The sequence below is a fragment of the Hydra viridissima genome, unplaced genomic scaffold (genome assembly GCF_058129835.1).
Source record: "Hydra viridissima isolate aposymbiotic clone 2 unplaced genomic scaffold, HvirCarnegie_v1 scaffold_13, whole genome shotgun sequence".
Classification (NCBI taxonomy): domain Eukaryota; kingdom Metazoa; phylum Cnidaria; class Hydrozoa; order Anthoathecata; family Hydridae; genus Hydra; species Hydra viridissima.
The window spans coordinates 10,341,149-10,365,468 of NW_028324312.1; the positions used below are offsets into that span (position 1 = coordinate 10,341,149).

The 24,320-nt window shown below is 30.2% G+C and overlaps 3 pseudogenes across 1 annotated transcript; 1 reads left to right on the plus strand and 2 right to left on the minus strand.

The window, feature by feature from the left end:
• Nucleotides 1-3,505: 3,505 nt before the first annotated feature.
• LOC149880435 (uncharacterized) lies at nt 3,506-4,454 on the minus strand (annotated as a pseudogene).
• Nucleotides 4,455-7,919: 3,465 nt separating this feature from the next.
• On the plus strand, nt 7,920-18,043 carry LOC149880436 (uncharacterized; annotated as a pseudogene). The gene is made up of 2 exons (XR_016446278.1): nt 7,920-8,262; nt 8,805-18,043. The product of XR_016446278.1 is annotated as an uncharacterized LOC149880436 (transcript).
• A 3,145-nt stretch (nt 18,044-21,188) lies between these two features.
• On the minus strand, nt 21,189-23,465 carry LOC149880437 (uncharacterized; annotated as a pseudogene).
• Between the last annotated feature and the right edge of the window lie 855 nt (nt 23,466-24,320).

Consider the following 24,320-nt stretch of genomic DNA (forward strand, 5'->3'; position numbering starts at 1 on the left):
AACCACAGGCTGATCTAATGCATTAAGTTCCTGAAACAACTGAACTAAGTAAAAGAAGTTGTTAGCACCATTTTGGCAAGAAGAAGCATGACTTACATTTCCAGGTAAACTCTTCTCAAGGAAATTAATATCTGTAGAAGCCTGACGTCCACGCTGTACTGCTAGACATGCTTTCAAAAAGTACAGTTGGTCTGTGCTAAGATCCTTCTTGACAGCTTCATCACAATCAGTCACCTTACCAGTATTTGTCAAATAATTAACGACAAGCAATTCATTCGGATCATGTTCTAGAGCTGAGCTAATTATACGTGTCGATGTGGAAGGTCCTGTAGTTCGAGCAAAATCCACGCCTGCCAAAAACCTTCTAAATGGCAGCTCGTTACAGTGTAGAAGGCATACCAACCACTGTAATGGTCTGCCTAAGTTCTCCTCCAATTTTCTTATGATTTTATTGCTTTTACCTGTATTATTATTTGTGCCATCACACACAACAGCTTGAATGCTTTCTACGGAGTTTGTCTCTATAATAACTGACATTAACTCCTTTGTTATATCAGCAGCTTTACTACTTTCAGGAACTACATGATTGATGCATATGTTTCTTGGATACGAGACAATACTATAGTGTTCTTCTTTTTTACTTCTTCTACAACCAAAAATCTCAGCTAATGTAACGTCTTGTTTTCCATTAAAGCCTATACAGCACAATTCCTTATTGCTCTGCATATGTTCTTCAACCAGAGTATCTCTCCAGAAATTCCTTTGTCGACGTAGCTTTGAAGGATCAAGAATTGTTGCTGAAGACAACATACTGAGTTCTTTTAAAACAGCATTAACAATAAGACATGTATCTCTGTTGCTAATTTTGCATTGATCAACTGCTTTACATAATTCCTTGTACTTGTTTTTGTTTTGCACTGATACTGTCTCTTCCTCTGATGTATAATTACTTTCAGACGTGTTACGCTCATCCACATCAATATCTTCCTCAGTTTCATATTCAACCTCTTTTGACTGTGCTTCATCACACTCTGATTTTATAAATTTGCTTTTTTGTCTCTTTTCCAGTGTTGCTGTCGTTTCTTTGTCTACTCCATCAATTATCATACTTCTAACGGTTTTCTGGTCAACCCAGAAATCCCACTCTATCAATGGAATTTTATTTGGCAGTGGGCACGTGCATAAGTTCCTATCTCTAATGCCCGAATTAAAGCATTTGCAGGTACAAATGTCAAATAACTGCTTAAAAGAATTCAACTTTTCAGTGAACGTGTCTGATGTTCTTTTTGCATCTGAATATTTTTCAAGTATATGTACTTTATCCATAAGTCTTCTAATCCTAATGATTGTGCTATTCACTTCTATTGTGGGAATACTTGCTTTTGAATAAACACATTTCACTCTGTCTGCTAAAATTGAATATCTTTCTTGCAAGTTAATTTCTAATACCGTTTTCTGATTATAATAGAACGCCTTAATGACGTCTTCATATGATGAGATTTTATTTTCAGGAAGATCAACTAACTGTCCAAACAATGGATGTTTAGTTGCACTTCGTGTACACATACTATCCATATTTAATAAAATTTGTCTAAAATAATAAAAAAAACTACGACAAGTTATGTTTACAATAAATAAAAGCTGTTAAAAAAATTTTTCATAAGAATTTAGTCAATAAATATTCCAATATTTATACAGACTATAATATGTTTAGCCCTCTCATAAATAGGCCTACAAGTTAAATGAAGTGATCTTTCTACAGTCTAAACTATAGCCCACTGTAGTATACATCTATATTGGCCTACTTGAATTTTACTATAGATCTATTATTGCAAAGAAGAAAATAAAATTACAAAACAATATATTAGATATTTTGCTCACACCTAATCAAAAATGGTCCCAACCTCAATTTTGAGGACCAAAAAACGACCGATGGGGCATTAATCTGCAAGGTCTCAGATACCACCAGATGAAAAAATTAAAATCTAATCTCTATAGCCAAAGGAGAAAAACACATATAAAGTTTATAGCATTTTGCGCAACTCATCGCACTTGGAGCCCCGTCGTAAATCTATTTTGTTTTTTTTTCACTTTTGGGTTATGGAGTTTTTAAAAAATATCAAAAACTCTTTACATATATGAACACCTCAGTGGAAAAACCAGCGTTGTCACATTATTCTTATTTTGAGATAATCAATTTTTAAAGTTCAAAACGTTCTTTAAAATTTAATTTATACACTGCTTTTTAGTTTTATGTATATATATATAGACTAAATATATTTATATCAGATTATTTCTTAAAAAATAAAAAATAAATATTTTTTCAATGTTTTTTTCGGAAACTAAAGTTCATTAGCAATAAATGGACATCACTGACTTTTTCCTTGGAATTTTTAAGTGGCGTAATTACTATTTTTAGCCCTTTTTTTTGTTTAAAAACAATATCTCAAAAATGGGCTCTTTATGGTGTAAGGGGCCTCAAAAGACAATTGACCCTGTTGTTTCTTTAGCTAATTTTTTTTTGTTATCCCACTGAAATGTCTATGGGAAGTTATTACATTTTGTTAACATCTATTGTGGAGCGATAGATTTTTTTTATCTAACAAAGTCAAACTAATTAAAACATAAATTTTAACACAAATTAATCAGAAACATTACTATACATGAAATTAATGAGACCAGCATGAAATTAATGAGAAACATAACCATAATTAAAATATATTTTTCTAATCAGTATCTGAATCTTCTGATGCCGAATGATGTTTCTGTGTTTGAAGTAACAAGATTATAAAAAAAACTGTGATTATCAGGTTTACATAGACGCTTCAGAACTTGTAAGTCGTTATACTTGGCAGTACTTATTGGTAGAACTGAGGAATACATATTGAACTAATTGAGTGCAGTTTCTGTTTGATTATTTTGTCTACGTTTTACCAAAGCTGTATTTTCAATATTGCCATTTCAGTTGTTACGAAAGAGAAGCAGTGGAGGGTATATATCTTGAATGACAAGTTCTCTGACTGGTCGAGTTTTTATCGGACATGCGCATTTATAATATTGTTTCAAGTAATCAGAAAATCTGAAAAAATTTACATTGAAAAAATTTACAACATTAAAAGGTGAAGGTTTTTTTCTGCAATTCTTAAGAATCTGACGCCAATCCTCAGGAATTTCAACATTAGCCTTTATATTAACATTTGTCATTTCACGATCGTATTCCATATAGGAATGACCTCGTATAGGAAATGACATTTTAATACAATTAAAACGTTTTTGAAAGTGAACCATCCAATGCAAAAAACGAAACACAGTGTATAAAATGAAAAAAATTTAAGCTGTCTTCGGTAATACACATCATCAGTTGATTTATTAGGCAAGGGTGAATTCTTCTGAAAATCAAAAGCAATAGCTTCAAACATGTCTAAGTTTTTTGCTCGTTTTTTTTGCATCTGACTTTCTGTTATAAAATACAGCAGCTTTTTTTGTGTGAAAATCATGCTCTGTTTCAAGATCTTTTTTTTTTTTTAAGTTTTATAATATCTTCACCAACTGCATTTAAAAGCTCTTGGTCAGTGTGTTTTATATTTACAATGAACTCATCACAAGCTAAACAAGTGGCTTTTCGTGGAAAGCCAAACCCAATATTAAATTTATTGTTAAAAACTACTGTGTATGTTTCGTATCCTAATTTAACAGTTGGGTAAGCATGTTTGAATAGTTCAAACATTTTAGAGACATTTAGATCTTCAGATAAGTAAATTGTTTTAGTTTTTCCAATAGCATAATGAGATGACCTTCCTCTGAAAGAAGATGTATGTTTTTGGATTGCTTCACTGTCACTTTCGGTTATTTTGTGTGGCCGATTTTTATGCTTGCCTCTACCATCGATTGGAGGGTGACCTAAAAGAACAAAATGACATAATATTCATATTCACAAATATATATATATATATATATATATAGTTTAGTTCATAACTTAAAATATTATAAATAACTTCTTTAACTATTTACTAACCAGTTGTAGCAACTGATTTCCTAATTGATTCGATCCTAGGTTTTGTAATTCCGAAAAAAGACATCATAGCTTTAATGCAGATTGGAACTTCGATAGCTGATTGTGCTCTTTTCACCCTTACACAATAAGAATATGAAAAATTGTGTAAGTTTTATCTGCATTCTGTCGTGGTCTTCTTCTGTTAATGTTTTTGATTTTTATTAGTATGGATAAGTACGCGTCCTGACTATTTTTTAGATGAATATTCATTAAAGTTCTTAATTAGTTCGTTCCTTTCCTCACTACTAATATTTTTAAAACATACAAGTCGAATACAATTACAGTCTGTCCCAATAATGTGGCTCGATAAACTGTGTATTTATTTTCTATTTTTGGAATTAATATTAATCTTTCTTTTTCTTGATTTTTCTGTAACCACCGGACTATCATTACAAGCCATTTTGTTTTTTGTTTACTTTTTTCCGCGGCTTTTTATTCAACCAATACTTGAGGTATTAAGGAATCACGTGGTTTCGTAAACTATAAAAACTTCGGACAATGCAGGTTATTCCAAATGTAACCCTTGACATCACCGATTGTTCCATTTCATCATGTTTAATTTTATCCTCTTTTTTAATGAGTGGACTAGTTTTTTCACTTGGTAATTAAAATAAAAGATGAAATAAGATATGCTTGCTTGAAAAATAATAGTTTCTCAAAAATTTCAAAAATGTGACATCGCTGGTTTTTCCACTGAGGTCTTCATATGTGTAGGCTATAACCTGACAAAAAATCAGCTCTTTAACACTTGTGGTTTGTGTAAAGGGACCTAAGGTATAGGGTATAGCACTAAAAGCCTCTTTAAAAAGAGACAACGGATGCTTTACGTTTTTATTCTAACCTTATTATCGACTATGGAAGTTTCAAAATTTAATAGAATGAAGCCTTGGCATATATCTTTCAGGCAAAAAAAATAGAAGCAAGATATCTTTTATCTGTGCACAGATATAACTCTTATAGTAGGAATCTCGCCTTTGAAAAAACGGCCAAAATATTGCAGTTTTTTGTGGTTTTTATGCTTTTTAAAGATTCAAAGTTATATCAAATAACTAATTTAGAAAAACTAATTTAGAAAACCTCTTTATATTTTAGTTGTTAAACCCACAGGTTTGCTTTGTTGTTTTTGTTTAAAATGAGTGAACAAATATTGTATATAATAAAAATTTTTTTTCATATTGTAAAATTACTTTAGAATTGTAAATTCAAAATTAATTGGTAATTTACAAAATAATTTTAAAGTTAATGCTAGAATCAAGTTTTTTTTATTTAAATCAAATATGTATAACCTTGAGCTTTTTTTCTTGTATTGAAGTATCTCCTAAAATCTTTTATTGCTTTGGCCAAGTTTTTTTCGACTATTTAAATATGTGTAAACAAATGTTTCTTATTTCCGGGAAAAGCCATAACATCAAAGTTATTACATTTAAGCAGTCAACAGTCTAAATAACTAAAAAGATTTTTTATCAACACAAGCTTGTTTTAAGGTCATTTAAAGGTCATATAGAATAATGTCCAAGATATATTTCCGAACTGTCCGAATTAATTCCTCTTGAGAACGGTATTGAACAGGAAAGCAAATATAAAGATGATGATTCGAAAAGAAATGTTTGTGCAGTTGAAACCGGGATTCGGCAGATTGATGCGGCGCTCATGTCAAATAATAAACCTCCAACTCGACAGTCGACCCATGATGGACAATATCTTAGACAAATAAATGACAAATATTGTTGAAAAGTCAACAGGGGGGATCGCGTTAACATTGATAATATTAATATAATTATTGTAAAGGAATATGTTGAAAATGATATTTAAAATTTAATTATTGTAAGTGCGTTTTGTTAAATGTCGTACTTCTAACCAAAGTTTTGATATTATTGTTGATGGTTAGTTTATTTGTGCGTGCTCTCCACAAACCTCTTTTTTATTATGTATTCTGTTGGTGGAGCAGCTTAGGTACTCATGTATTTTGTACTAGTTTAAATACATTGACTCTCCAAAAAAAAAAGATCATTTTCAAACCTCTAGATTTTACATTATCCATAAGGCCAACAAGTTTGGAGTCCGAAGTAGCATTTTCAGCGTGGAAGTAATTCACTTATACAATTTGTATTTTACATTTTTAATGATTATGAGGGAGAAGCATTACCCATTTTATTATGAAGTATGCCTTTTAAAAATACCAATACGGGGCTTGGCGCATCGACAAACTAAAGTATTTTTGTGGTTATTTTCAAACAATATAGCGATTGTTTTAACTATAAGTAACTATTTTATTATTAAACTTATTGGCTATGTAGCTTCTAAACATTTCAGTATTTGCAAGCAGGGTCTAATCGAACTATAAGGCAAAGTAAAAACCACTCTTGCTTTAGAAGCTAGCACTGGAACGTCTTTTTCTTACTTGTACCAATACTCACCAAAATTAAGAACTTTTTGTTTTAAAGCGCATTGAAAAAAGAAAACTCTTTCTTAATATTTCGCTTTGATTTTGATTTCTCTATGCATAGATTAACACCACACAAAGTTGACGCCTTTTCTTCAACATACGATGGAGCTTCTTAGAACATTCCAGAAGAACAGCCCTCAGACAATCTGTAAAAAGAGAAGTTTTGTTTCTGGCCTTGAGCAAGAAAGCACTGCTCTTTTTAAAACCCCTTCTCACTGTAACTTCTACACAATAATAAGGCATTTCGTTTTTTCGGATTTTAACCATTAGTAACGAACAATGTAGCTGAATTTAAATGAATTTATATATAGAAATAGAAATCTATTAGACTCCAGTAACATATTGCAATAATTCAAAAACGTCAAGTTGTTTTGCTTAAACCCACACAATCTCAGCGCATAATTGTTATTCTTTTAAACGCAGTATTTTTTATAACAATTGTTAACTAATATATTTTAGTATGAATGTTATGTTTGTCACCAAAAACATTGTTTTTTTTAAAAAGTAAAGAGTAACATTTTAAGAAACTTCAGAAAACAAGATTTGTTCGAAAGACTGATATCAAATTTGAATACGAATTACTACTATTCATTAAAAGTGGAACACCAAACGTCGATACTTAACGATGAGTAAACAAAGTAATGGCAAAGGAATTCTGTTTCACACAAAAGTTTCAAAGCTATCGCATGGCGAATAAGTTCACTTAAAGAATTTCAATCCTATTATTTGATTAAACGGCAATTAAAATAGCAATAGCTAGTTAATATTGTATGAACAAAGGCTTATTAAAAACTTAAGAAAACAATTATATGACTTTATCCTACGTTTGAAAAAGCATATTTGAAATATCTTTAGCAATTAAAATCAGTTTGGGTTATCACAGATTTCGCTCGATGCTGCTATTCATTTTTACAAAAGATTTTTATATTAGTTTATATATATATATATATATATATATATATATATATATATATATATATATATATATATATATATATATATATATATATATGAGTATATATATGTATATATAACGAACTCTTTCATCAATATTTTTTATATATTCTTCAATGGTTTTATTATATTTGTTTTGTATAACATGGCAGACTGTTGCTTAAGAGAATGAAACTCTCAGTAACATAGATAGTGGTATTTTCTTCGTTTTGTATATCTGTATTTATGTTAATATACGTATATATATATATATATATATAAAACGTCCTTTTTTTTTACACTTCTCATTTATACGCAATGATATTGCGAAATTCTTTTTTGAAAGTTACTTTAAGGCCAAAATTTAGATAGAAGTTAGAGCTCTTTCATGGGTTGGAAAGAAAGCATCAGTTTAAGCAATCTTTACAAATAACGACCTTGTTGTTTGTCAACTAAAATTAAAAGATCCAGTTGTTATGAAGAACGAGTTCGACAATGTGAAAGGTAATTGCACATTCTTCACTGTACTAATTTGTGATGTTGATCGGTAATCTTATGCAAATCTTATTTTTAGTTGAAAAACTTCCACGAGATGTCTTTACGACGCTCGCAGATTTTTTGACTAACGATTGGAAAAAACTTGCTCGATGTCTGTTGGTTGATGACACCTCAATCGATAATATAGTAGAAGAATACAAAACAACAGCAGAACAAACTTTTCAAGTACTTAATCAATGGCGAAAGGAAAATCCAACCAAAATATGGCGAGATATTAAAAATGGGTTATACTTTTGCAAGCGAAACGATTTAGTCGAAGAATGTGAACGAAGTAAGCATTTTTAACAGAAAAGTTGGGAGAATCTTTTTTGATATTTGCTTGTTCTTTTTTTGCTTTTATATACTGTTTTTTTATTGCTTTATTTTAATTTTGCTTAATTCGAAAGAAATTCATTTTCCAAGACGAAAAGCTGAAAAAATTTCACCAAAAAATTTTTATGTTATAAATGCTTTCGTAAAGATCGCTTTCCATTACGAAAAGTTATTTCATAATCAATAAAACTTTTTAAATTCAACTTGAAATTTATGATTTCCTAAATGTAAACATTATAGAAAAAATATTTCATTATACTAATAAATAAAGCGTTCAAATAATTAAGTCATTATGAAATATTTAAATATAAATCAAAAAAGATAAAACGTAAAATGCAAGTCGATAAGAATAATTGAACCATCGTTATAATTCTAGGCTTTTGTGCTATTAATGATAATAACCGATATCAGTCATATGAGGAGTGTTCAAAAAGTAGTTTTAAAACCCTCCTCTTCAAAGTTATAAGAGTTGTTTAAAAAGGAAAATATTTTTTGGATTAGAAATATTACCCAGAAACTCAGTATTTGGCGTCCTACCGCCGACAAATACGTTCATTTCACGCAACGATGAACTTGATCAAATTCATAAACAACTTTACGAAAAAAACAACGCGGGTAAGTTAATTACCGTTTTAACTGGAATGTCTGGTGTAGGAAAAACTCAGCTCGCTAGAAAATATGCAGCAAATAACAACACACGCTTTGATAGAGTAGTGTGGTTGGATGCATCACAAGACAAATTACAAAGCTCCATGATTAATCTTTGCCGCAAACTAGGGTTGATCGTAGAAGATTCTCACGGCGATGCATTCGACATTGGAGTTTTTACCGAAAAAGTTCATAACTACTTCAAAAGCGAAAAAACGCTGTACATTTTTGACAACGTTGATCGTGAAAGCGTTGAGAATTTTGAAAAATACGTGTCTCATAAACCAAACGCATTCACCTTGGTAACGTCGCAATGGAAAACATGGTCTGACAATGCTCATTAATTCCAAATTAATCCTTTCTCGCATCAAGACGCGATTACCTTTATGAAAACGAACATTAACACAAACGATGACGAACGAGTGAAACAAATAACCAAAACGCTTCAATATCATCCCCTCGCCATTAATCAAGCGATTCTTTATATAAAAAACAACTGCATTACATTGCAGGAATATTTAGATCTTTTTCAATCCTATCCCGTTGAACTACTTGAAGAAGTTATTCTAACCGAAGTTGAGACAAAGTCTGCACTAACATCAATCAACTTAGTGTTAAATAAAATCGAAACCATTCAGGAAAAATCGCTAGAAATTTTAAATCATTTATCACTTTGCGAATTTCAAAATATAACAAAGCAATTTATTCAGAACCTTTCAAAATACCTGAACATAAAAGAAGATTATTTGGTATACCGCTTTGTATCATTATTAATTAGTTATTCGTTGCTTGATCGATTCGACGGTGAAAATGATAGGTATTCGATGCACGAAATGACAATTTTAACGTGTAAAGATTATCAAAAACGCAAAGGTATAACGAAAAAATGCAAAGAAAACATAGTGGATTTCCTAACAATACAATTAAAAGACGTAAAAGAACACTTTGATGATGGCACTCACTTCTATAACCATTTTATCCATATGTTTCGTACTAATAAATCGAAAATGTGCAGAGCTTTCAATGAACTGAGCGAAAAAATCGAAAGTTTCTTATCAAAGAAAGAACATGTTCATGAGGCAATTACCATACTTGATGCTATTCAAAATTATAACACAAAAACATATGGGGCAAAAAATAAAATAACATTAAGCGTAATACATAATAAAGCGAAATGTTTGTTCGAAATAGAAAAATTTAATGAAGCTTTAGAAATTTTTTATCAAGTCAAAAAGGACCTAACAGACATATTAGGAATCAATCACCCATCAACATTGACTACGATAAGATGTACAGCAAGCTGTTTGAGTAGGATGGGAAAATATGATGAAGCTTTAGAAATATATTATCAAGTTGAAAAAGTAGAAACAGATACTTTAGGAATCAATCATCAATCAACCTTAACTACAAAAAGTTGTATAGCAGACTGTTTGTGTTACATAAAAAAATACAATGAAGCTTTAGAAATTTATTATCAAGTTGAAAAAGTAGAAACGCACATTTTAGGAACCAAACATCCATCAACATTGATAACAAAAGGTTGTATAGCAGTCTGTTTGACTAAGATTGGAAAATATAATGAAGCTTTAGAAATTTATTATCAAGTTGAATTAGTACATAATGAAATTTTAGGAATCAATCATTCATCAACATTGTCTACAAAAAGTTGTATAGCATACAGTTTAGATTTTATGGGAAAATACAATGAAGCTTTAGAAATATATTATCAATTTGAAAAAGTACAAACGGACATTTTAGGAATCAACCATCCATCAACATTAACAACAAAAAGAAATAAAGCAAATTGTTTGGATAACATGGGAAGGTATAATGAAGCTTTAGAAATTTATTATCAAGTTGAAAAAGTAGAAACGGACATTTTAGGAAGAAATCATCTATCAACGTTGACTGCAAAAAGTTGCATAGCAAGCTGTTTGAATAACATGGGCAAATATAATGAAGCATTAGAAATTAATTATTATGTTCAAAATGTAAGAACGGCCATTTTAAGAATCAATCATCCGTCAACATTGACTACAAAACAAAATATAGCAAGCTGTTTGGAAAACATGGGAAAATATGATGAGGCTTTAGAAATATATTATCAAATTGAAAAAGTACAAACGGACATTTTAGGAATCAACCATCCATCAACATTAACAACAAAAAGAAGTAAAGCAAATTGTTTGGATAATATGGGAAGATATGAGGAAGCTTTAGAAATATATCATCAAGTTGAAAAAGTACAAACGGACAATTTAGGAATAAATCATCAATCAACATTGAGTACAAAAAGTTTTAAAGCGTGCAGTTTGGCTTCTATGGGAAAATACAATGAAGCTTTAGAAATTTTATGTCAAGTTGAAAAATTAGAAACGGACATTTTAGGAATCAATCATCAATCAACATTTACTACAAAAACTCGCATAGCAACCTGTTTAGATAATATTGGAAAATATAATGAAGCTTTAGAAATTTATTATCAAGTTGAAAAAGAAGAAACAGACATTTTAGGAAGAAATCATCCATCAACGTTGACTACAAAGAGTTGTATAGCAAGCTGTTTGTATAATAAGGGAAAGTATAATGAAGCTTTAGAAATTAATTATTATGTTCAAAATGTACAAACGACTATATTAGGAAATAATCATCCGTCAACATTGACTACAAAAGAAAATATAGCAAGCTGTTTGGATAACATTGGAAAACATAATGAAGCTTTAGAAATTTATTATCAAGTTGAAAAAGCAGAAATAGACATTTTAGGAATCAATCATCCTTCAACATTGACTACAAAAAGTTGTATTGCAAGCTGTTTGGATAGGATGGGAAAATATAATGAAGCTTTAGAAATATATTATCAAGTTGAAAAAGTACAAACGGACATTTTAGAAATCAGCCATCCATTAACATTAAAAACAAAAAGCTGTAAAGCAAATTGTTTGAATAAAATGGGAAGGTATAATGAAGCTTTAGAAATTTATTATCAAGTTCAAAATGTAGAAACAGACGTTTTAGGAATTAATCATCCATCAAAATTGTCTACAAATCATAATATTGCAAGCTGTTTGGATAACATGGGAAAACATAATGAAGCTTTAGAAATTTATTATCAAGTTGAAAAAGCAGAAAGAGACATTTTAGGAATCAATCATCTATCAACATTAACTACAAAAAGTTGTATTGCAAGCTGTTTGGATAACTTGGTAAAATATAATGAAGCTTTAGAAAGATATTATCAAGTTGAAAAAGTACAAACGGACATTTTAGGAATCAACCATCCATCAACGTTAACAACAAAAAGAAGTAAAGCAAATTGTTTGGATAACATGGAAAGGTATAATGAAGCTTTAGAAATTTATTATCAAGTTGAAAATAAACGAACTGACATTTTAGGAATCAATCATCTATCAACATTAAGTACAAAAAAGTGTAGAGCAAGCTGTTTGTTTGATATGGAAAATATAATGATGCTTTAGAAATTTATTATCAAATTAAAAAAGTAGAAACAGACATTTTAGGACTTAATCATCCATCAACATTGACTACAAATTATAATATTGCAAGCTGTTTGGATAAAATGGGAAAATATATGGAAGCTTTAGAACTTTTCAATCAAGTTGACAATAAACGAACGGACATTTTAGGAATTAATCACCTTTCAACATTGACTACAAAAAGTTGTATTGCAAGCTGTTTGAATAACATGGGAAAATATAATGAAGCTTTAGAAATTTATTATCAAGTTGAAAATAAACGAATTGACATTTTAGGAATCAATCATCTATCAACATTAAGTACAAAAAAGTGTAGAGCAAGCTGTTTGTTTGATATGGGAAAATATAATGATGCTTTAGAAATTTATTATCAAATTAAAAAAGTAGAAACAGACATTTTAGGACTTAATCATCCATCAGCATTGACTACAAATCATAATATTGCAAGCTGTTTGGACAACATGGGAAAATATAATGACGCTTTAGATATTTATTATCATGTTGAAAAAGTAGAAACAGACAATTTAGGAATCAATCATCTATCAACATTAACTACAAAAAGTTGTATTGCAAGCTGTTTGGATAACTTGGGAAAATATAATGAATCTTTAGAAATTTATTATCAAATTAAAAAAGCAGAAACAGACATTTTAGGACTTAATCATCCATCAACATTGACTACAAATTATAATATTGCAAGCTGTTTGTATAAAATGGGAAAATATGAGGAAGCTTTAGAAATTTATTATCAAGTTGAAAAAGTAAAAACAGACATTTTAGGAATCAATCATCCATCAACATTGACTACAAATCATAATATTGCAAGCTGTTTGGACAACATGGGAAAATATGAGGAAGCTTTAGAAATTTATTATCAAGTTGAAAAAGTAGAAACAGACAATTTAGGAATTAATCATCCATCAACATTGACTACAAATCATAATATTGCAAGCTGTTTGGATAAAATGGGAAAATATAATGAAGCTTTAGAAATATATTATCAAGTTGAAAATAAACGAACGGACGTTTTAGGAATCAATCATCTATCAACATTGACTACAAAATGTTGTATTGCAAGCTGTTTGGATAACATGGGAAAATATAATGAAGCTTTAGATATTTATTATCAAGTTGAAGATATTCGAACGGACATTTTAGGAAACAATCATCTATCAACATTAACTACAAAAAGTTGTATAGCAAGCTGTTTCTGTAAAATGGGTAAATATAATGAAGCTTTAGAAATTTATTATCAAGTTGAAAAAGTAGTAACAGACATTTTAGGAATCAATCATCCATCAACATTGACTACAAAAAATTGTATAGCAAGCTGTTTCTGTAAAATGGGTAAATATAATGAAGCTTTAGAAATTTATTATCAAGTTGAAAATAAACGAACTGACATTTTAGGAATCAATCATCTATCAACATTAAGTACAAAAAAGTGTAGAGCAAGCTGTTTGTTTGATATGGAAAATATAATGATGCTTTAGAAATTTATTATCAAATTAAAAAAGTAGAAACAGACATTTTAGGACTTAATCATCCATCAACATTGACTACAAATTATAATATTGCAAGCTGTTTGGATAAAATGGGAAAATATATGGAAGCTTTAGAACTTTTCAATCAAGTTGACAATAAACGAACGGACATTTTAGGAATTAATCACCTTTCAACATTGACTACAAAAAGTTGTATTGCAAGCTGTTTGAATAACATGGGAAAATATAATGAAGCTTTAGAAATTTATTATCAAGTTGAAAATAAACGAATTGACATTTTAGGAATCAATCATCTATCAACATTAAGTACAAAAAAGTGTAGAGCAAGCTGTTTGTTTGATATGGGAAAATATAATGATGCTTTAGAAATTTATTATCAAATTAAAAAAGTAGAAACAGACATTTTAGGACTTAATCATCCATCAGCATTGACTACAAATCATAATATTGCAAGCTGTTTGGACAACATGGGAAAATATAATGACGCTTTAGATATTTATTATCAAGTTGAAAAAGTAGAAACAGACAATTTAGGAATCAATCATCTATCAACATTAACTACAAAAAGTTGTATTGCAAGCTGTTTGGATAACTTGGGAAAATATAATGAATCTTTAGAAATTTATTATCAAATTAAAAAAGCAGAAACAGACATTTTAGGACTTAATCATCCATCAACATTGACTACAAATTATAATATTGCAAGCTGTTTGTATAAAATGGGAAAATATGAGGAAGCTTTAGAAATTTATTATCAAGTTGAAAAAGTAAAAACAGACATTTTAGGAATCAATCATCCATCAACATTGACTACAAATCATAATATTGCAAGCTGTTTGGACAACATGGGAAAATATGAGGAAGCTTTAGAAATTTATTATCAAGTTGAAAAAGTAGAAACAGACAATTTAGGAATTAATCATCCATCAACATTGACTACAAATCATAATATTGCAAGCTGTTTGGATAAAATGGGAAAATATAATGAAGCTTTAGAAATATATTATCAAGTTGAAAATAAACGAACGGACGTTTCAGGAATCAATCATCTATCAACATTGACTACAAAATGTTGTATTGCAAGCTGTTTGGATAACATGGGAAAATATAATGAAGCTTTAGATATTTATTATCAAGTTGAAGATATTCGAACGGACATTTTAGGAAACAATCATCTATCAACATTAACTACAAAAAGTTGTATAGCAAGCTGTTTCTGTAAAATGGGTAAATATAATGAAGCTTTAGAAATTTATTATCAAGTTGAAAAAGTAGTAACAGACATTTTAGGAATCAATCATCCATCAACATTGACTACAAAAAATTGTATAGCAAGCTGTTTCTGTAAAATGGGTAAATATAATGAAGCTTTAGAAATTTATTATCAAGTTGAAAAAGTAGTAACAGACATTTTAGGAATCAATCATCCATCAACATTGACTACAAATCATAATATTGCAAGCTGTTTTGACAACATGGGAAAATATGAGGAAGCTTTAGAAATTTATTATCAAGTTAATAATAAGCAAACGGACATTTTAGGAATCAATCATCAATCAACACTAACTACAAAAAGTTGTATAGCAGGCTGTTTGTATGAAATGGGAAAATATAATGAAGCTCTAGAAATTTATTATCAAGTTGAAAAAGTAAAAACAGACAATTTAGGAATTAATCATCTATCAACATTGACTACAAATCATAATATTGCAAGCTGTTTGGATAACATGGGAAAATATGAGAAAGCTTTAGAAATTTATTATCAAGTTGATAATAAGCGAACGGACATTTTAGGAATCAATCATCAATCAACACTAACTACAAAAAGTTGTATAGCAGGCTGTTTGTATGAAATGGGAAAATATAATGAAGCTCTAGAAATTTATTATCAAGTTGAAAAAGTAAAAACAGACTATTTAGGAATTAATCATCTATCAACATTGACTACAAATCATAATATTGCAAGCTGTTTTGACAACATGGGAAAATATGAGGAAGCTTTAGAAATTTACTATCAAGTTGATAATAAACGAACGGACATTTTAGGAATTAATCATCAATTAACACTAATTACAAAAAGTTGTATAGCATGCTCTTTGTACAAAATGGGAAAATTTAATGAAGCTTTAGAAATTTATTATCAAGTTGAAAAAGTAGAAACAGACAATTTAGGAATTAATCATCCATCAACATTGACTACAAATCATAATATTGCAAGCTGTTTGGATAAAATAGGAAAATATAATGAAGCTTTAGAAATATATTATCAAGTTGAAAATAAACGAACGGACATTTTAGGAATCAATCATCTATCAACATTGACTACAAAATGTTGTATTGCAATCTGTTTGGATAACATGGGAAAATATAATGAAGCTTTAGAAATTTATTATCAAGTTGAAAAAGTAGAAACAGACATTTTTGGAATTAATCATCCATCAACATTGACTACAAAAAATTGTATAGCAAGCTGTTTATGTAAAATGGGTAAATATAATGAAGCTTTAGAAATTTATTATGAAGTTGAAAAACTAGAAAAAGACATTTTAGGAAATAATCATCCATCAATATTGACGACAAATCATAATATTGCAAGCTGTTTGGATAAAATGGGAAAATGTGATGAAGCTTTAAAAATTTATTATCAAGTTGAAAATAAACGAACGGACATTTTAAGAATCAATCATCTATCAACATTGACTACAAAATGTTGTATTGCAAGCTGTTTGGATAACATGGGAAAATATAATGAAGCTTTAGAAATTTATTATCAATTTTAAAAAGTAGAAACAGACATTTTTGGAATTAATCATCCATCAACATTGACTACAAAAAGTTGTATAGCAAGCTGTTTATGTAAAATGGGTAAATACAATGAAGCTTTAGAAATTTATTATCAAGTTGAAAAAGTAGAAATAGACATTTTAGGAAATAATCATCCATCAACATTTACGACAAATCATAATATTGCAAGCTGTTTGGATAAAATGGGAAAATGTGATGAAGTTTTAAAAATTTATTATCAAGTTGAAAAGGCAGAAACAGACATATTATGAATCAATCATCCCTCAACATTTGCTACAGAAAGTTATATACCATGCTGTTTGGATGAGATGGGAATATATAATGAAGCTTTATAAGTTTTGTATCATGTTGAATAATTGCTAATTGATAGTTTAGGAATCAATTATTCGTTAACTTTAAGTACAAATCATTATATAACAAGTTGTTTGATCAATATCGGAATGTTTAAAGAAGCTTTAGAAATTTTTCTTTTATAGAGGAAGTAGATATTCATAATTCCGTATTAAATCATTTATCCGCTTTGGTTGCAAATTATTTTGTGGGGACATGTTTGAATGAAATGGGAAAGTATAATAAAGCTTTAGAACTTTTTTCTGAAGTTGAAAAATTACAAACCTGTGTTTAAGGACAAAATTATCCATCGACATTGTTTACAATAAGTACAATAGCAACCTGTTTAGTGAGTACCGGAAAATATGATAATGCTTTAGAAATTAATTATCAAGTAGCAAAAATACGAACTGTTATTTCAGGATTCGCTCATCCATCAACATTGGATTCAAAACATAACATTGCAGTCTGTTTGGGTAAATTGGGAAAATATAATGAGGCTCTAGAACTTCATTATCAAGTTGAAAAGATACGGACTGATGTTTTGAGAATCAATCATCCATCAACATTGGATTCAAAACATAATATTGCAAGTGGTTTGTAAGATCTGGGTGACTATCATAAAGCTTTAGAAATAAGGTATCATATTGCAAAATTACGAGCTGATATTTTAGGAAACGATCATCCATCAAAATTGGATACAAAACATAATATTGCAGTCTGTTTGGGTAAATTGGGAAAATATAATGAGGCTCTAGAACTTCATTATGAAGTTGAAAAGATACGAACTGACAATTTGGGAATTAGTCATCCGTCAGCGTTGGTTTCAAAGCGTAGTGTAGCAGACTTTTTTTAGGAATGGAAACGAAGATATATTGATAACTTTTTTTATTTGAAAACAAATTTAGTTTATATCAGATTATTTTTTCGAATGCAAGATTTTTATTTAGATTGATGTCGTAAGTTTTTATTTCACTCTAACTCTAGTTTTTGTGTAAAGAAGGAAAATATATGAAATTTAATCGGGCGTTCAAAATTATTAAACAAAAAAACAACGAAAAAAAAGGGGATTATTAGAGATGGCAAAAGGTTTGCTACAATTACATATTACGGAATAAAAAAGGTTCTGATCTTAATGGTTATATTATAATTGATTTTTTACATTTGAAAGTTATACTAAATGTATGTTCATAAGAGATTAAATATTTTACTTTTTACATTCCTGCAAATAGAAAGCTACTTTAAAGGTGCTTGATCTTGCAAGCAACAATGGTGTTTTTTAGCGCCTTAATATAGTTTGGGCCTGGTCTCTAACTTTTCTCAGTCGCCAAATTTGTTTGAAATCCTGATGAATGGATTGGAGAACCTCTTCGGTCCAGTAACCTAAGCCAATAGAATAGAAATGCAAGTTGATTTAATAAATATTCGTCGTAAATTATGCAAATTTTATGATTTAACTGTTGAAATAGGGTATTTAATTACTAAGACTATAATTTGTTTTTTATCAAATTTAAAAGTTCTTTAGCATACCAAAGACTCCCTTTTATATCGATAAATTCGATAACATGCTGATCAACTATGTGTACCTTTAAAGGAATTATAGCCCTTAGATTTCTTTAGCTCGTAGAGAACTCCACTAAATCTTTAACATATGTGGAGCTTAATGATTTTCCAAAATAACCACGGAGTATATTTTCAGAACCTCTAAGTACCATAGTATATTTGGCAGCGGAAACTCTAAGACTAGACTCATGAAAAAACAATTCAAAGCAGTCTATGTTTTTAAGCAATTTATTACAAGCATTGCTTTCCAAACGATACTGCCCTTGGTAGGACACTCTGCAGATGTTTATCTTTGATAGATATTGGTTAACAAACTGTAACCAACACTCGTTCTTTTCAATTAAATTTTTTTCAATCTCTTTTAAAATTTTGTCTACAACACCTACCAGTATATGTAGACCAGGAATATTTACAAATTCTAGTTTTATTTTGTTTTTCTCGCCTGTTAATAAAGGGAGATTATCAACATTTGTATACTTTTTGCAAATTCTAGTTTTATTTTGTTTTTCTCGCCTGTTAATAAAGGGAGATTAACAACATTTGTGTACTTTTTGCTTTTTTTAAATTTGCACCATCAGCCATCCATTGGTCGTACAATCTACACAAAGACTCAAGAGTATAATGATCAGCTTTTTGAAAGTCAGGAGATGACGGCTTGCAATACGGACAAGGGTGCTTGATGTTGCAGTTTGTTTTCCCACCATTTGAAGCAAAACCTTTAGATCTTTAGATACTGTGTAATCTAAGGATGAAATGTTAAACTTAACCAAAGTTAACCGCAAATTATGGTATTTTTCTTTCAGTGAAGGCAAAATGGCAAATATAATAGTTTTGTGGACGCTTGAATCTTTAAAATCTTTGCACGCATATCCGTCACACTTGCTCAGTTTCTCTGGAATTTTATTATTTTTTAACTCCGTTTTTAGGGTTATTGACAGTGCAACTTTTAGGAACCCCTGCCCTCCATTTACACCTAATTTGATATTAAGATTATTTGTCCCTTGACTTCTTAGATGAAGTACCATTGCTACAAGCTCTTTAATATCATTGCAATACACAATAGGAGTATCTTTTTCTTCCAACTATACATTCATAAAAAATCAAAATGAATGATACAAATTGCAATCTAGCTTTAAAAATATTTTTTTTGGTGATAGTTTACTTACCTCTTCGCTTTCATTTAATTCTAATAGCATTGGGAGTAAGCTCGGACGTCTCGAAGCTATTTTTGTTACGAAACTGAGTTTCGAGTATAGTTTCGATCGAGACCATGGTTTTTACAGGTTTTGAGAATTTTTTCGAGAGGTTCTCGATTGAGAAAGGGCCACGAGACTCTCGATTGAGAAAGGGCCACGAGATTCTCGATTGAGAATTGGCCACAAAAATTCCCTTCTCGAAACATGACAATATTACGAGAATAACTAGAAATCAACGAGATTTTAAATATCTTTTCGATGTTTTTCGAGATATTACGAGACAAGTTTTCTAACTTTTCAAATATATTGAAAGTTATTGAAACAAAAGGTTTTTTTGTTTATTTTTGTACCTAAACTTTGGTTAAAATAACAAAACACTATCTTAATGGCCACCTTAGCAGCCATTGGCAGTCCTCATCGCGAAACAATCGACTTTTTTTTCAGTTTCTACCCGATTGAACGGAAGGTTGCACATGCCAAGAACTTGGCAATTTCTATGTCTCCTTGTCGCTGCTCTTTGTCCTGCGGCATATACTTCATGTATGCATCAATGTTTTTGACTTTCTTTGGTGTTGATGGTCCTACCAACTTCCTTATTACAATGCCTCGTATCGCTCATCTTCGTCTTATAACTAAAAATTTAAAAAAGTAATGACAAGATCCTTTTTTTGTTAAAACTAAAAAGGTTTTGGATTCATATTTAAACAAAAGAAAAATGATTCAAAAATTCTAAATCAACAATGAAATAACTTACATTCAATAAAAATTTTTTCACAAAGATTAATTTAAATTATTTAAAACACAAGTTCACTTGCTCTAGATTCTAATAGGCAACAACTCACAGTGTGCCCAGAATGTGGTTTTTGGAAATAATTCATAAATCCGTTGTTTGTTAATGAAATCTTGTGAAAACTTAAGTATTACTTTTTTGGGCTGAAGATGCTGATTCTGAGCTTAAATGTTACATCTGTGCACTCTGACCCAGTGAATGGGGCAACGGTAGGAGAAGGGGAGGGGCGCCGGGAGTCATGCTCTTACTTTCTTTAAAATTTTCAAATAAACTATAAAGTATAAATTTAAAAAAAAAACTTTTCTAAAAAAATTTGTCTTCCACCGGCCCCCCCTTCCCGCCCAATATAACAAATAGCCCCTCGATCCCCGTGGCCAGCAAGCTATTAGCTGGCTAGGTTGCTTGGAAAAGGATATCATATCCGATTCATAATGAAATATGTTTGACGATTATTAATTTCACGAAATTCATAATAGAATGTATTTGAGTTCATAATAAATTAATATTAAACACAAATATACCTAGATATTAGTCTTACTGATTTTAAATGGTCACAGAAAACATTCTTGAATTATCATTTTTTCTTCAGTAAACATGTTGTTTACGTCTACTTTACACCCTCTTGTGGTGTGTCCAAATTTTCCAAATGTTCCACATTGCAAAAGTCTTTTTTTACTGGCATTAACTGGATGTGTTCTTTTCATCAGTCAGCAGTAAATGTCATGTGTATTAATTTGCACAGACATCTGTCTGGCTTTACAACTTGTTCCTGATTTATAAGCGTTAATGTATTTATTCCAACTTTCGCTTGACTGCTCGAAGTACTTGGCAATGGGTGATCCACCTGTAATCATAAGCAGTTCCCAGGCATGTGCACACATTTGATGAACGCTGGAGCTAAGCATAGTCCATGGAAATGTCTCTTTATGGAATATCATCAATCCATGACCAACTTCTTTAACTTTATCAGTGTCAACTTTTTAGCTTACATCAGCATGCTGATTAATGCTAAGGAGTATATTGAACTTAGATAACAAAGTCGAGACGCTATCTTGGTCTTCTGTTTTTGAATTATGAAACAGATTGACTTTCTCTCTTTTTGGACTAAAAAAACGATCTGCTAATGGTCCAATATTAGTGTTACCACCACTGGAAGCAGAAGAATCAAGAAGCATTCCTGTTTTTTTATGTAAGTTTTGAATATTTTTTTTTTTTGCTGTTTTCAGTGCAGTTTTTACCATTATGTCCTGCTCAGACCATGTATGGGTTTGTTGGCCTTCAATGTAATATAAAATTTTCAGGGAGTGGTCAAGTGCACGTAGCTTTTGATGTAGAATGGCAAAAAATTTTATATCTTTATCAACTATAGGTTCATGGCATTGTCCATGTCTTTCAGTATCTTTGTACGAGATTTCGCCATTTTCTAGTCTTCTCCATGTACTTAGCACATCATTGTAGTTTTTATCTATGGTGAACCCTTGTAGTATACATACCAGGTCATTGGCATTACTTCTGGAACATTTGCAGTAGTGACAAATATTTTTACAAATATTTGTAAACCATTTTTTGAAAGAATAGGTTGAGTTTCATTTTTAGGCAGTTGACTCAGAGTTGGTTTAAAATACTCCTTTACACTCTCCCTAGTTTCTTTTGCTTTCACTAAAATAACAGGCCTGGCAAATAAAATGGAGTTAGTGGTTGGATTATTCCAGATTACTTGGTTTTTTGAATCTTTAACTTCAAGAGGACACCAAAAGAAACAAATATAATTTGTTCCCTTTAAGTCTGCATCTTGAGGATCGGAAAACTGATGACAATAGTTGTGATTTCCAGACCCATCAAGTCCAAATTTACCCTCTACATGTATAGAATAAATTTCAGCACAAAACTTGGATATATCTAGTAGAGACTCAACAGTGTCTTTAATAACATTGTTCACATGGAATGAAGTTTGCTTGCCGTCACTGCCTAATTCTTTTGGTAACAAAGTACTTTTAAAGGTATCTACATCATTCCTTGTTGGCAACATTAGTTTTGTGAGAAGCTGAAGTCTCAGCTCCTAGGGAATTTTATAAAACATAAACTTACAATTATAAAAACAATCAACAATAACAGTATTTGATTGCATACTTTACCTGATATTTGTTTATGGATAGATCCAAGTTGTAAGTTAAAGGAGTAGCTTCCTGTACCGATATTTTTGGAAGTTTTACTTCTTCCACCTTCCCCCATCTTTTTTTACATCTTTGGACAACTTCCTTTAAGTATTCTAATTTATCTACTCCTTGTTCACTCGCATGTTTTTCCACGATGTCTACAAAATCATCCAGAATTTTGTTGTAGGTACGTTTTTCAGGTTGATCACTGAATTAAATGATAACGTTTTATAAAAAGTAAAAAAATAGCCACTGGGTGTCCCAAATAGCATGATGCTTATGAAATTCAAATAAATGTCAACAGCAAAACTTTTACCTTCGTCTTTTTGATTTCTGTCTTCTTTTAGCTTGTGGAGCACCATCTTCTTCTATATCACCCCTGAATGATGATGACGCTGCAACAGGTAGATTTCCAGGAAGTTTTATCCCAACTTCGTTTCTCCAAATTTTCAATTCGGACACAAGTTTATATTGTTTCAACTTTAAATATTTTTTTTACAAGTCTTTCAAATTGCTTTAGAATTTTCTCAATGCTTTCTTTTTTATCTTCTAAATTAGATTATGTCCCACTTAGATTGTTTTTAAAATTAACTTTGATTTTTCCAATGAACTTAATTTGATGTTCAAGGTTAGTAAAATTTCGTCTAATTCTCCTTTTTTTATCAATAACATTTTATCGCATGTAATCACAGGTATTCCTCAATTATCCGTAAAAGTTGATTTTCTTAATTACGCAACCTCGAATATCAAACTCATACGAACAAAAAAATTCAAATTTTAATTACTCAATTTCCGAGGATAACCGGACTGTGTTACTTTTACACATAAAAATAGAAAGCCTACATTGTATGAAACATATGTGTTTATTTGCGGCCTCCTGCAGCCTTTTTTTTCCTGTTACTTTGTTTTTAATGAAATTAATATATTTTCACATATTTTAGAGTTTTTTTAGGTATAACAAAAACTGCACAAAACAAATGTTTAAACTTCAATTTTTATTTCTGTTGAAGTAATTCGCAAATCAAATATTATTTACAGACCAGGATAGAGAATTTTTTTAAAATTCATGGAGTCGATTTTGATGCATAGTGTTTCAAAGTTATTGTTAAAAAACAGTATTGGTACCATCTTATTACAAATATTTTATGTCAACTTATTTTTCAACTTCAAACAGCTATAAAAACTAAATGGTTTGATAAATTTACAAACTTTTTTCTGGACTGACCTACATATGTCCTACACAACATAAATTTACTATGTAAAGTGAAAAAATAAAAGGTCAAAAAATTGAATTTTTTCATGTCCTAGACACACTGTGCAATTCCTAGGCGCTTTTTCTCTGCCTTTTCTTTTTCCTAAGCCAGCCAGATCACTGAGTGAGAACTAACCATTTGACGCCTCATACCAATGGTGTTTCCATCTGTAAGCTTGGAGACCATAGTTGTCAATGTTGCACCTCATAAAAATTTTCTCAATACCATTCTCGATGACTCTTTCCTCAGTAATATGCTTCCATAGTTCTGTCCT